Genomic DNA, 16,436 nt, shown 5'->3' with positions numbered 1-16,436 from the left:
GCAAGCATCTTCGCTCTCCTTCTCCTAGGTTGGGGGGTTGTGCTGGGTTGAGGAGTAGTGGAGGAATCGGAGAGGGTAGGTTGTGGGGGAGTGCCTGGGTTATCTTGGGGGTTGGTCATCTTTGCTAATTCTGGAGGAGAATTTTTGAATTGAGTTTTGGAAGAGAGAAGAGTAGAGAACAGAAAAAAATTTGACGGTTTTGAGAATTGTAAGAGTGGCGTAGTGATGATGATGGATTTTAAAGGTAGATGGTTAATTAATTTCCAACGACAGCTTTTTGTAGTCAATTAGAAGTCCAATCACTCTGAAGTTTTCAGGTTGAAAGGGCGGTTAAGCTTCCCTAGATTCTAGGCATTTTTATACGGCGAGGATTCTAATTGAAACGGAACTGGTTCAAACTCAAAAGGATAGGTTTTTCTGAAATTTTTGAACGTAGGTAGGACTCTGCTCATGAATTAAATATTAATATTTCTAATTGTGCAGAGTGTAGAAAACATACCTCGTTATTCAGATGAACCAGTACTGATGAACCAGGTTCTTCACTAAGAATCCTCTTGATCATGCCTCAATTTGCCAAAATAGAGAAAATTTATTAGAGATCAGTGAGTCATATCAACACATGGAATAGGAGTATACTATTTAGAGTATGAAACTAGGCAAAAATTAATCTAGATATTTACACAAGTTCTAGATTTCCTAACCAAATTTTTTTTTCGTTTTTTTTTCATTGTGCAATCTGAACTGGTTTCATTAGGTGATCTTAATCATCCCTAGTTCTAACCTGTTCCTTTCTAAGCTTTCTCTACTCAGTGTTTTTGTAAAAATGTCAGCAATCTGCTTATCAGTAGAACAAAATTCTATAGTGATCAGTCCTTTCTCATAGTTGTCCCTTAAGAAATGGTGTCTAACATCTATGTGCTTAGTTCTCTTATGATGAACCGGGGTTCTTAGTCATACTAATAGCACTAGTGTTATCACAAAAAATAGGGATGCAACCAACTTCAATACCAAAATCCATCAACTGCTGTTTGATCAAGAGCAATTGAGCACAACATGAAGCAGCAGCAACATACTCAGCTTCAGCAGTAGATACTGCCACTGATATTTACTTTTTAGTGGCCCATGACACCAGACATGAACCAAGAAAGTGTGCCATACCTGAGGTGCTCTTCCTGTCCACAAGGGAACCAGCATAGTCAGCATCAGCATATCCCACTAGATTAAAGTTACTACCTTTTGGATACCAAAGGCAAAGGTCAGTAGTGTCTTTCAAGTATCTCAATATTCTCTTGACAACAGTCAAGTGGGATTCCTTTGAATTTGCTTGAAATCGAGCACAAAGCCCTACACTGAAGACAATGTCAGGTCTGCTAACAGTAAGATACAAAAGTGAACCAATCATACCCCTATACAACTTCTGATCAACAGATGAACCAGGTTCATCTATGTCTAGTTTTGTGACTGTTGCAATAGGAGCGTCTATTTCCTTTGATTCGTCCATTTTAAACTTCTTAATTAACTCTTTTGCATATTTCTGTTGATGGATCATGGTTCCATTTAAGTTTTGTTTAATTTGTAAGCCTAAGAAGAAGTTAAACTCACCCATCATACTCATTTCAAATTCACTCCCCATTAATTTAGCAAATTCCTTACTAAGTTTTTCAGTGGTTTCCCTAAAAATTATGTCATCAACATATATTTGTACCACTAGAAGATCCTTACCTTTTTCCCTAAAGAATAGAGTACTATCAATTTTTCCTCTCTTGTAGCCATGTTCAAGCAGGAATTTGGATAGTCGTTCATACCATGCTCTAGGAGCCTGCTTGAGACCATAGAGTGCCTTGTCCAGTTTGTATACATGATCCGGACACTCCTTGCTTTCAAACCCTGGAGGTTGTTTGACAAATACTTCTTCCTTTAAGTAGACATTTAGGAAGGCACTCTTGACGTCCATCTGGTGAAGAGTAAACTCCATGTGTGCAGCAAAAGCTATGAGGAGTCTTATTGCTTCCAATCTTGCAACTGGAGCAAAGGTCTCATCATAGTCTATGCCCTCCTCTTGGCTATAACCTTGAACCCCCAACCTTGCCTTGTTCCTTGTAACAGTTCCATCTTCATCAAGTTCGTTTTTGAAGACCCATTTAGTGCCAATTACTAATCTGTCCTTGGGTCTTGGAACCAGATGCCAAACTTGACTCCTTTCAAGCTGATTGAGTTCATCTTGCATTGCATTTACCCAGTCTGCATCCTGCAAATCCTCAGCAACATTTTTAGGTTCAATAAGAGATAGGAAAGCATCAAAAGCACAAAGATTCTTTAATTGAGATCTAGTTTTAATTCTAAAAGTTTGATCAGTAATTATGTTCTCAATGGGATGAGATCTTTGATACTTGTAAGGTTTCACAACCAACTGGTTTCTGTTTGATGTTTCTCCCATGTTTTGTTGCTGAGGAACAGGCTCATGGACAGGTTCCATTTGGAAATTAGATTCCGTTCTTCTTTGTTCAGTTTCCCTGTTAGGTTGCCCTGGATGGAAGAACCTGTTCCTTCTTCTGGTGCAGCTTCAGCTTGGGCTTTGACTTCATTTGACTTCATTTAAACCTTTTACCAGTCCAATAGCTTCATCTTCATGTTCCTGTCTCTCAAAAAGAATGTTAGTTTCATCAAAAACTACATGTACACTTTCTTCTACACACATATTTCTTTTGTTGTACACTTTATAAGCTTTGCTATGTGAAGAATATCCCAAGAATACTCCCTCATCCGATTCTCCAATGGCCATAAGTGCTTGTTCATCTCCATCTTCATCTTCTGAATCCTCATCTGAGCTCTCTCCCCAAGCAGCAACCATAGCCTTTGTTGATCCTTTAATCTTCTTGGGATGAACCTGTTCCTTCTTCCTGTTTCTTCATTCAGCCCTTTCCTTCTTCCATTCAATTTCCCATTAAGGACGGTTTTTGATCATGTGGTCAGTCTTATCACATTTATAACATCCCTCGTTGGTCTGTTTTTCAGGGACCCTTGGTTTGTTGTAAGTTGCACTTCTTGAAGAACCCTCTCCTCTCATTAGATACTTCTTGAAATCCCTCGTGATCATAGCCATTTCATCCTCCTCTAGATCTGCAGCTTCAGCGATTCTGAGAGCCAGGCTCCTTTCCTTCATGGGTGCATCCATCTTCATGGTTTGCCTTCTAATTTTATAGGTGGTGAGATATCCAATTAGCTCGTCCAACTTGAGAGTGGCAATATTCTTTGATTCATGAATAGCAGTGATTTTGCATTCCCAAGTAACTGGCAAAACCCTTGTCAAAATTTTCTCAACCTTGTCTTCTTCAAGGATAATCCTTCCAAGAGACTTAAGTTCATTTGTTAGTGTTGTGAACCTTGTATACATCTCTTGGATGGTTTCTCCTTCCTTCATGGTAAAATTCTCATATTGAGAGTACAGTAGTGTTCCTCTCGATCTCTTCACTTGAGGAGTTCCTTCATGAGTCACTTGCAAAGTGTCCCAAATTTCCTTACCAATAGTATAACTTTGAATTCTGCTGTACTCGTCCGGACCAAGTCCACACACAAGCCATTTCTTGGCCTTAGCATTCTTTTCCCACTTCTTCAAGCCCTTAGCAGTGCAGTCAGCTCTAGTCTTTGGCACATCTACTCCTTCAGCATCCTTCTTCATGGTAGCCAGGGGACCATCAGTAACAATGTCCCACAGTTCATAGTCCTCTCCGATGATGTGATCTCTCATCCTGTTTTTCCACCAAGAGTAGTACTGGCCATTAAAGAGTGGAGGCCTAGCAGTGGGTTGTCCTTCCTAGTTTCCAGGTGGTACACTCATCTTGATCTGTTCCTAAGGTGTTAGCCTCTTCAAGGATAACCCACTCTGATACCAAATGATGTTCTATACTTCAATACTACATAAGAGGGGGGGGGGGGGCGTGATTTGTGTGGTGACCAATTTTTTGCATAAACTGATTAGGAAGGACCTGGTTCTTCTACGTGTTCCTTAACCTACTATTGAAGAAATAATAAATGCAGAAAGTAAAGAACACAAGTAGTTTACGTGGAAAACACCTAGCTCAAAAGGTGAAAAAACCACGACCTACTTTCCAGTAGGATTTTCCCAAACTCTCCACTAAAATCGCTAAGCCAAAAACTGCATTTACAAAAACTCTTTTGTAAACCTAGGACTAACTCTAATCCCGTTATAGCACACAACCTCAACTGTTGCGAAAACTTCAAGTTAACTCTTACTTGAAGACTCTGAGTACCTAATACAATTGCTTCTAGATAAAGCTGAAAGGTACAATATGAAAACACCTACTATAATTGAACTAGAACAAAAGATAGACACTTGGAACTGGTTCTTCTATCTGGTTCAAGTAGCTTCAGGTTTTCACGCTTGAATCACACACGAATTGCTTGCAAAATTGCCTCGCTATTTTGCTCTCAATTCACGTTTAACTTCTGCTTATGTGCGTTACCTGTAAAAGAGAACAACACTGATATTTATAGAATCAGTAAATATAGATTGACTAGAAGTCTGATGCTACTCTTCCTTGGTGGAAGAGTTCTAGTTGATCTCAACCTCTAACTCCTCCTCTTTCTTAAGCCGTGTTCTCTTTGAGTAAGGAGTCCTTCTCCTTATCTAATATGCAACCTTTTCGATCAGGATCAGGAGATATTACTTCTTTCAAGTTAAGTTTATCTCCTTCACGTGCATCTCACATGCATGAGTCTGTCCATATCTGTGCTTCACTAGGATGGACCTGGTCCATGTCTGAGTTCCTTTGTTAGTCTTCAAAACTCACCTTTACTTGGGCCAATACAGCCCCATTGACCAGGTTGACCCAGAAGGGTGCCGCGTTTAGATGGTCGAACGAGTGTGAGGCGAGCTTTTAGAAGCTCAAGACTGCTTTGACTACGACGCCAGTGTTGGTGTTGCCCACAAGTTCAGGATCTTACACGGTGTATTGTGATGCATCTCGTATTGGGTTTGGTGCAGTATTGATGCAGGATGGCAGGGTGATTGCATATGCATCGCGGCAGTTGAAGGTTCATGAGATGAATTACCCTATTCATGACTTAGAGATGGCAACTATTGTTCATGCACTGAAGATTTGGAGGCACTATCTTTATGGTATGTCGTGCGAGGTATTCACGGATCATTGGAGCTTATAGTATTTGTTCAACCAGAAGGATCTCAATTTGAGGCGGAGAAGGTGGTTGGATCTATTGAATGACTATGATATCACCATCTTGTATCATCCCGGAAAGGCCAATATGGTGGCCGATGCCTTGAGTTGAAAGGCTGTGAGTATGGGAAGCCTTGCGTACATTCCAGTCGGCGAGACTGCTTGCATCAAATGTTCAGTCTTTGGCCAATCAGTTCATGAGGTTGGATGTTTCAGAGCTCTGTCGTGTTCGAGCTTGTAAAGTCGCTCGGTCTTTCTTGTTTGAGTGCATCAGGGAGCAGTATGATGACCCTCATTTTCTTGTCCTTAGGGACACAGTGCGGCACTGTGGTGCCAAGCAGGTTACTGTTGGAGATGACAGAGTTTTGAGAATGCAAGGTCATATTTCTGTGCCTAATGTAGATGGACTTCGTGAGTTGATTCTTGAGGAGGCCCACAGTTCCCAATATTCTATTCATCCGGGTGCCACCAAGATGTATCAGGACTTCCAGCAGCATTATTGGTGGAGGAGGATGAAGAAGGATATATATGCATATGTAGCTTGGTGTCGAAATTGTTAGCAAGTAAAGTATGAGCATCAGAGGCCTGGTGGTTTGCTTTAGAAGTTAGAGATTCCTGAGTGGAAGTGGGAGCATATCAATATGGATTATGTTGTGAGACTCCCACGGACTCAGAGGAAGTTCGATGCGTTATGGGTTATTGTGGACACGCTGGCCAAGTCAACGCATGCGGTTGGCTGAGATTTACATCCGCGGGATCGTCCGTCTTCACGGTGTGCCCGTGTCTATCATTTCTAATCGAGGCATGCAGTTCACCTCGCACTTCTGGAGGGAAGTACATCGTGAGTTTGCCACGCAAGTTGAGTTGAGCACAGTATTTCATCCTCAGATGGACGGACAGTCCGAGTGCACTATTCAGATATTGGAGGATATGCTCCGCGCTTGTGTTATAGACTTCGGGGGTTCTTGGGATCAGTTCTTGCCACTTGCGGAGTTTGCCTACAACAACAACTACCAATCGAGCATTCAGAAGGTTCCCTATGAGGCATTATACGGGAGGCGGTGCCGATCGCCAGTTGGATGGTTCGAGCCGGGAGAGGCTCGGTTGTTGGGTATAGATTTGGTACATGATGCCTTGGATAAGGTTAAGACTATTCAGGATCGACTTCGCACAACTCAGTTTAGGAAGAAGAGTTACGCCGACCGTCGAGTTCGTGATGTTGCATTCATGGTCGGAGAGAGGGTATTGCTCCGGGTATAACCCATGAAGGGTGTGATGAGGTTCGGAAAAAAGGGCAAGTTGAGCCCTCTGTATATTAGACCTTTTGTGATTCTTCAGAGAGTGGGTGAGGTGGCTTATGAGCTCGCATTGCCACCTAGTTTATCAGCAGTTCATCCGGTGTTCCATATTTCCATGCTCCGGAAGTATCACAGTGATCTGTCCCATGTGTTAGATTTCAGCTCAGTCCAGTTGGACAAGGATTTGACTTATGAGGAGGAGCCGGTGTCAGTTGAGGTCTATGAGTTATCCTTCAGTTCGAGTGTAGTGGAGAGGTCAGCCCGTCGAGGCAGCTACTTGGGAGTCCAAGTCGGACATGCAGAGTAGATATCCACACCTTTTCACCAGTCCAGGTACATTTCTATGTCCGTTGGAGGACGAACGGTTGTTTTAGAGGTGGAGAATGTGATGATCCGATAGGTCATCTAGAGTTTTAAACCATAAATCTGTGTTTCGAAGCCTCCGATAGCTTCTTTAAGCCTTTCTCGATTAGCATGCACAGTCCGGGTATTTTCCCGAAAGGCTTTTATGTTAAAAATAGATAAAATATGAATTCTTAAAAACCCATTTGAGTTGACTTCAGTCAACGTTTTGAGAAAATCGATCCGGATCCATGTTTTGACAGTCCCGGTGGTCCATATCGTGATTTGGGACTTGGGCATATGCCCGAAATCTAATTCGGAGGTCACTAGCTCGAGCTATCACTTTTTGTCGAAATTTGAAAGTTTAAAGGTTAAATGACTTTAACGTTTGACCAATGTTTGGCTTTGTTGATATCGGGTCCGTATTTTGGTTCCGGAACCAGGTATAGGTCCATTACTATATTTATGACTTGTCTGTCAAATTTGGTGAAAACTGGAGTTAGTTTGACGTGATTCGGACGTCCGTTTGTTAAAATAGAGTTCTAAAGTTTTCCTGAAATTTTCATTTGATTTGGTGTCCGATTCATAGTTCTAGGTGTTATTTTGGCGATTTGATCGCGTGAGCAAGTTTGTATGATGTTTTTGGACTTGTGTACATGTTTGATTTGGAGCCCTGAGGGCTCGAGTGAGTTTCGGATAGGCCACGGAGTGAGTTTGGACATAGAAAAATAGTTAGTATTCTTCAGTTCTGGCGCAAGACTCAAACCTCACAATTGCGAGGTCAGGCTTCGCCATTTGCGATGAGGCGGGCTCGCTGTCAGGTTTGCAATTGTGAGCTATTTTCTCGCAATTGCAAAGAATAGCTTGGCACCACAGGTTTGCATTTGAGAACAAATTCTTCGCTTTTATGAAGTGGGCTGGGGGAAGAAGTATTCGCTTTTGCGATCAAAATGATCGTAATTGCAAGGAGTTCATGTTCGCATTTTCGAACACACCATGGCAAATGCGATGATAGCAGAGATGGGGGACCTTAGCAATTGCGAAGGATTTCTCGCATTTGCGGGGTTCGCAATTGTGAACCCTAGGTTGCAATTGCGACATCTGCGCCTAAACTTAAGATGGGAAAAATGGGATTTTAGTTCATTCTCTCAAATTTTCAAACTTAGAAACCCTAGAGGCGATTTTCCCAAGAGCCATTCTTTGGTAAGTGATTCTAACCTACTTTCTTTCAATTTTCCATTGCATTTCATAAGATTTCAACCTAAAATCTAGGATTTCCATGGTAGAAATTGGGGGTTTGGGTAGAATTAGGGATTTTATAAAATTGGAATTTAGACCTCTAATTTAGGTCAAATTTTGAAACAAATTACATAATCGGGCTCAGGGGTGAATGGGTAATCTGGTTTTAGTCCGAATTTCGGGTTTGGACCAAGCGGGCCCAGGAATTGACTTTTGTAGACTTTTTTCAATAATGACCTAAATTAAATCTTTTGCAATCGTGGGTAAGTCCTAAGGCATATTTTGAATCGTTTGGTTGATAATTTGCTAGATTTGGTTGGTTTGGAGGCTTGTTTGAAAGGCAAAGCTGTGGTTGAGCTTTGTGTTGATTTTTGGAGCAAGGTAAGTGTCGTGGTTAACCTTGACTTGAGGGATTAGGACTTGTTTGCTTATTTGCTACTTGTTCAAATGTTGGGTATAACGTATATGTGAGGTGACGAGCACTTATGTGTTGTTGTTGGGTTAAAGCATGCGGGATGGACTTATTTCGTGTAATTTATTTCTTTCTTTGATCATGATATTCATGCTTAGACAAGTATATTACTAAATTGATCGTTCTTTTTGCATTTATGGGCTATCTGTGATACTTGAGTATTATTTTGTGAAGTTGTGGTTGGTATTGTTGAACCATTATTGACGTAAGGTCTGTTCTTGCTTATTCTATCTCCCTATTGTTATATGTTCATTGTTACATGGTAAGGAAGAGTGTTAATGCACGAATGGTGATGGCGTGCTGTATTTGAGAGTTAATGCACGAAGGGTGATTACGTGCCGTATCTATTGTTTTATAGTGAAACTGAGAGTAAAAGCAGGAAGGGTGATGCCGTGCCGTATTATCATTTCATGGTGAGGTTGAGAGTGAAAGCACGAAGGGTGCGTGCAGTTTTTACCCGTTATGTATATCTGCTTCATTTACTAAAGGTTTACTAACTGTTCTTATTATCATTCCTTGTTGTAGTTACCGTATTTTTGTACCCCTTCGCATGTCCCCTCCCAATAGTACTTGTAAATTCTTTATTTGTTATTATGTTGTACCTGTATTTTCGTCTGTACAGGTTTATTTACGTGGGTATCTTGTCATAGCCTCGTCACTACCTTATTGAGTTCAGGCTCGACATTTACGGAGTACATTGGGTTAGTTGTACTCATATTACACGTTGCACTTTTTGTGCAGATTTTGGTACTGGTCCCAGTTGTCTGTGAGGCGTATCAGCTCGGATTAGCTTTTGGAGACTCGAGGTAGATATGCTGGCGTCCGCAGACCTCGAAGTCCCCTTCTACTTTCCCCCTATTTACTGTTCTTTTCATTCGAGACAGTTGTACTTATTTTAAATCCTGTTTGTAGAAACTCTAAAAGCTCATGTACTTGTGACTCCAGATCCGGGTTGTATTAGATATTGGTTTATTACGCTATCTCATACTTTATTATGAAATTTCATTTCTGTTTAATTGGTTAAATTGTTCAAAGTGGTTAAAATTGGTAAAGAATTACTCTAACATTGGCCTGCCTAGAAAGTGAAATATTAGGCGCCATCAGAATCCTGAAAGTTAGAATTCCAGGTCGTGACAAGCATCCTAACCTCAAGAGCTAAGTCTCATTCTATATTTAAGTACTTCTATCATCTAGGGATAAAAGTTCAGACTTTCCAACTTCTTTGCAAGTATGATTTTGCTACTTCCTCGACAATGAATCCCTTGAATGATTTGTCTTGTCATGGCACAAGGTTGTCTTTTCTTGCTTTGAAATACTCTACAGTTTCTTTCTTGCCACAAATAGTACACAACTGCTACTATAGCCATTTTGAACACTTCAATGCCTACATTCTTCCCCTTATCATGATCACTTGCCATTTCAGCTCTTTCTCCTTTCCATGCTGCCCCTATTAATGGATTGCCAAAGCAACAGATTGTCCCAGACCTAAGCGGAAAACTTACACTTGAAATATAAATGTGCTAAGCATTCATTTTCTTCCTCACATAGTGGGCAAATTGGATTGACATTAAGACTCCAATGCACGAGCCTATCCTTGGTGCTTAGTCTTCCGTGTGCTGCTAATCTCAAGATGAAGAGCCACTTGGGCATCCATAGTTATTGCATACCAATCTCTTCCAAGGGACTTTTTGGAATGTTCCCCTGATCCTTTGATAGACCATTTTGGTTGAGAACTTCTTCCATCCTTGTAGCCCTTCCCAATCATAGCCTGCTTCTTCAACAAACTGTCTAGCTTTGATTATTTTTGCACGATCCATGATGCTTGTTTTGGATTCGTATTCCAAATTTCCTTGCCTTTCCCATAATAAGCATGTATTCATCCAACCCATAACTTGTCTTTTTTGTGACATAAGCTCCATAAGAGCTTAGTTATTGCAGCTTTGTTCCACACATTTATGTCTAGAATATTTAGTCCCCCTGCTAATTGAGGGAGGCACAGTTTGTCCCAAGCTAATAAGGCCCTTTTTTGACAACTCAGTCCCCCTGTCCATAAGAATGTTCTGCATGTAGTTTCAATAAGTTTTATCACATTCTGGCAATACAAAAACCTGTGACCAAGAACACTTGAATTGAAAATACGACTGATTTTATTATTTATTTTTGCTAAATTTATTTTTGTAAATGTAAACATTTTATTTTTGTTAGGAAATATAGTGAAATTACAAAGTTATCCGATAATATATTTTGTAAGTATTTGCAGTAAAATTAGAAAAGAAATTCTCTGTTATGACGCTAATTAAGTTATGTGGGTAAACATGTGTTCAAAATCAAGAATTTGGATAAGCAAGAAAATGTTAGTTCAATGAAACAAAAAAAAATAATAATTTCTGAGCCCACAATTTATTTGTGTGTCCTTAAGGAATTTAATCCCGTCACTGTTGCCCAAGATTATGGATTATTTCCTCCCAAGATATAACGGAAAAACTATTCTGTAATACTGGCAATCGAAATTACAGAACTTCAGCAAACACAATAAACGAAGCAAATCACACTTGACACTTTGTTTATTTGGAAAAACAATGCAACAATGTAGAAAAAAGGGGAGAAGTTTTCAGATTTTCCATGTATGTAAAAATGAGTCCAAACCTCTAAATTTATCGACAATGAAAGGGTGAGATGAAGAGTTTTAATTCAAGAGGTGCCTCGTCCATTTCCCATTCACACCCTTTAGAAAAATCCAAGAATCTCCCACATGAATGGGGAATGACCATATGTATAAAAACATGCATGAAAACTGTGTGATTGTTGGAAAAACTGTGTTATTCACAAGCAAGGATTAATCATATCTGGATAAGTAGGTTTCCCTTTGAACGTTCCGTAGTGAACTTATGTCCGATATACTCGGTCAATCGGTAGATTTGATATCTTTGAACCGTAGAACTTTGGTGTATTCCTAGACAACTATAAGTCACAAAATCAACCCTTAACCGTCTGTGGTTCTCATTGTTGTGTTCGATTCAGCCATAAACACTGCCTGGTTCATAAGTGCGTAGAGAACTTGCCTTACAGAATTCTCCTTGAAGCGGCTTACACTTCACACTTACATAGGTAATTCCTAAATATGTTATCTTGTAGATATACTATTTGATATACCCCATATCAAACTTAGAAACTATTAAAAATCCTTAATGCTTTATCCTTGGTACTGAACATTGTCTTCATCACGAGAATGGACCAAAATTTTATTTGACATTGTTAAACCGTCACTCGTGAATTTGTTTGATCTCCTTGAACCTAGATCTTGGGATCTCTAGTCTTCTAGGTAGAGTTACCACCTACAGTGACTTGTCCTCAGCCATAGTCCCATTCCCTTTGATGATCTCTCAACTACCTCTCTAGTTAGGCATTTTGTAAGTGGATCCGACACATTATCGCTTGACTTCACGTAGTAAATTATGATAATTCTTCCAAGAGAGTAGTTGTCTAACGGTTATGTCTTCGTCGTTTATGACAAGATTTCCCGTTATATATAATGCTCCAAATCCTTCCTATTGTCGAATGACTGTCGCAATGTATGTATATATGTGCCGAAGGTTTGGGAAAAAATAAAATATCTTCCAAAAAATTCCGGAGCCATTCAGCGTTTTCATCGGTCTTGTCTAAATATATAAACTCAGACTCCATTGTAGAGTGGGCGATGCATATCTATTTGGACGAATCCATGACACCACTCCTCCACTGACTGTTTTGAATCAGCTGAACCAGTAATCTAATTTGCATCACTCTACCCCTCCATTATTGCGGGATACTTATTTTAGTGCATAGAATAATTTTGAGTGTATTTCAAATATCTCAAGACTCATTGCATCATCATGATATATCTATGCAAACGTCCTTATGTGGTAGACTAATACGTCCCGACTTTTTATTGCATATCAGATTATTGACTACATTGAATATAGCAATAGTATATTATAACAACATCTGGAATGATTGGCATTAGTTGTGGCCACAATCTTTAATATATAACATATTTCGTAACCGCTCTACCATTTTCAAGCATTTGTATACTTTTTATTCATACGTCTATATGATCTGCAAATTATAGTACCTTCATTCATGAAATAAATCTAACTTGCAATGGATTTTGGTCATGTTCACCGGTTGGTTCACCTCATTATAGACCAACGTATTAATACATTTATTCATGAACAATCATGTTTATACAAAACGTACAAACGCACCTTTCATGAAAAGCCACAGTCTTCCAAGTGACACCCTTTCATAAAAGAGATAAACATTATAAATGTTCAAGAAAGAACAAATCATTTATGGAAAAGAGTGTAAACAACTTTCGAATTTGTAGTTTCATCGCTGGTCATCACTAAGACTCAACAAGTAATGAATTCACCAACTAATATATCAATATTTATTAAGGATTCGCGGGGTTCAAAAATTATATCATCTAGTTCTTCTACATAATATAGACATTGCGTCTAACATTGACTTTTTATGCAAAAGCTAAGGCCCCAACATTTCAAATATTTCATGTGCCTTTTCTGTTATTCATTAATCTTAAAACCATTTAATATCGTTGTGTGATCAAATTTTGTATGCTATTATTTGGGTGCTTGTCTTAGTCAAAAAAGAGACCTAAAATATTTGGACACCTTCTTTTCTTTTTCAGGAACCACAATCCCTTTAGGTTGTTCCATATAAATTTTGTTTTCCAAATCTTCATTTAAAAAGGGTGTTTTCACATTCATTTTATGGATTTCAAAACCATATACTGTAGCCAATGCTACTAACATCCTGATGGATATGATTCTCGTAACCAACGAGTATGTATCAAAATAGATAAGGTCTTCTCGTTGTCTAACACTTTAATAACCAGTCTTGTTTTATACTTGTCAATAGTGTCATCGTGTTTCGTTTGTCTTTGGAAAATCCATTTGGAACCCAACGGTTTATTCCCTGGAGGAAGATCAAATAACTCCCTGAGTATGATTATTAAATACAAATTTTATCTCACTATCGACTACTTCTTTCCGAGGAAGACATAACTTCTTTTAAAGTTTGAAGTTCATTTTCCAATAAGAATGTCAGAAAATCTGATCCAAAAAGCAGTTATCCTCTGACGTTTACTACGTCTTGGATTCACCTCATTAGGTGTACTTTTCTTTAATTCTTCCCGAGATCGCTTAGATTTTTCACTAAACGACCCGCATTACTTTTTTTTTATACGAATAAATATTCTCAAAGAATTCAGTATTATCTGATTCTATGATCTTATAAATATGAATCTAGGTTTTCTAACCATAAATCGATATGCTTTTCTGTTTGTTGCATAGCCCATGAAAACACAATCAACGACTTTCGGTCTTATATTTACCCTTTTAGGTTTAAGACTTACACTTTAGTCAAATACCCCCACAATTTGAAATATTTTGAGTAGGTCTTTCTTCCTTTCCATTTTTAATATGAAATGGATTGTGTTTTGCTATGGGGAACTTGATTGAGTATTCGGTTATCTATAAGAATAGCTTCCCCCATAAGTTCTAGAGTAAACTAGAACATATCAACAAAGCATTCATCATTTTATTTAATGACCGTTTCTTTCTTTCCGCAATCCCATTCGATTGTGGCGTGTATATGGTCGTTGTTTGATGAATAACGCCATATTCCAAACATATTTCTTCAAAAGAAGATTCATATTTGTTACCCCTATTGCTTTATAGAGCCAACCACAGGAACTGTTGTTCATGCCACAATAGAGCTAGATTAACAGTGGTGAAGTTTTAAATCTTCAAACCAATCTGACACAACCATAATTTAACGGTGAAGTTTTTAATGTTCAAACCGAATAATATCTGGCACAACCAGATCTAATATACGATGAAGTATTTAATTTTCACACGAAATAATATATTGGAGTAGAAATCACTAAGACTTTAATCTCAGACAAATGAGTAGAAAGTCACGAAGACTTTAATCTCAATGAACGAGTAGAAAATTACGTAGATTTATGTTACACCCCAAGTTTTCATACGTGAGAGTACGTCGTAAGTCATTGATGTAAGCTCGAAAATGAGATTATATTTGGAAGCAAATAAAGTAAGTTAATCATGTTACCTTGGAGGTTACAAATATTTAAGATCATGAATAACAAGTACCAAAAGGGTTGGAAAGCTTAGTCGCTAAACGAATTGAAGAAAATAAGTTTCGTCAAAAATCGACAAGTTTGGAATGTTATAACATATTCTTTTGGGGTGAGACTAGGGTAATTAACATGAGGAGGTTAATTTATGAGTTATTATAGTCGTATGATAGTCGTGTGTTATGTTTTTAAGTCAAACGAGTTATGGAACAAAAGTTAGCAAAGATCATCACAAGTTGTATTTATAATGTGCTGAAATTTAGGTCAAATGTAGATGCACTTTTCTCCCAATATACTTGGCATAAATGGATTATCTACATATCAAATTGAAGATCTACGAGTCTAGTTTCCAACGCATTAAACCATTCGTCAATACGACATCAGAGTAGAGAGATATTCGCATTTTCGCGAGACCGCGCAAGCAGCTCCCAATGGGACCCACTTAGACGGTGGTCGACCTACTTCACTTTATAAACGATTTGGACGCCTATTTTTCACTTATTTTCAACTCAACTTCGTCTCCAAACTTCTCCTAACCCTTCTAAACAGATTCCACAAGTGTTTGAAGTGATTCCAAAGTGATTACACCATATCTCAACATCAAAACTTAGCTCTAGTGAAGAACAACACCTCTTTGAGGTTGTGTTGTCATTGAGGATTGTTGTGGGCTGTATTTGGATGAAATTCCAAGTTGTTGCTGCTGTCTAAGGTGAGTATAACAGCCTACTAATTGTGATTAAGCTTTCTTGTATGTTGGTTAAGTTGTTAGGATGATAAACTACAAGATAGTACTTGGATTAGCTTAAGTCACTTCTATGGTGTTGTATTGCTATTGAGGGTTGTTGTGAGCTGAATATAACTTGGATTTCGACTTGAAGTTACTATAGGAGTTGTGTGTATTGTCTTCTTGCATGTGCTTAAGGTTATCTTGATGTTGATTAAGTTAAATGGATGGAGTAGACATCAACTAGTGAATAAAGCTACTAATTGAAGATAGTTGGAGTTGAGGATTGTTTCCTTTGTTATAAATATATGGTATAAGGATGGAATCATTGATGAATTACTTCATTATCATGTTAATGATACTGTTAAATTAATGTAAGAAGTCTATAAGGGGTGATATGGGTTATACGGATTCCAATCGGAGCTTGCCGCTCGTCGTGAAGTAGTTGTGACTTGTTGTTGTTATATGGTGTCTTGTTATTGATATTTATAGGTTGGTTGACTTCCCTGGCTGTTGTTGTTGGTATATGGTATTGGAGGAGGCCCTTGTTACAAGGGAGATGCTGCCCGAATTTACGTAGACGAGCTACTAGCTTAAGTTACAGACTTAGCCTTTGTTCAACACTGATTTTGAATCTCCTTATGCTATGATAGATCGAGTTGACTTGTTTGAAGAGTTTCTTGGAAGGTATTAAGGACTCAACATGTTTAAGGTATGTTAAGTCACTTCCTTCTTTCTTTTGGCATGATCTAAAGTGAAATGAATATGCTATTTCATAACGGAATCTACTCCTAGAAACTAAGGTTGTCCATGTTGTTCTTTCCGTATATGATCCTTGAATCCTACTGAGGTTCATATTGAGGGTATGGATGTCCATAATGTTCTTACGTCACTACGAAAGGTTTAGAACGTGATTCCATGAGTCTAGCATGCATTATATATAGTATCTATTTTACTCTACCGAGCCGCGCTATAGTCGGCCGGGTATGGCACCTATTGTGCAACCATT

Source organism: Nicotiana attenuata, unplaced genomic scaffold (assembly GCF_001879085.1).
Source record: "Nicotiana attenuata strain UT unplaced genomic scaffold, NIATTr2, whole genome shotgun sequence".
In the NCBI taxonomy this organism is placed as follows: Eukaryota; Viridiplantae; Streptophyta; class Magnoliopsida; order Solanales; family Solanaceae; genus Nicotiana; species Nicotiana attenuata.
Note: the sequence above shows the minus strand (reverse complement) of the source record.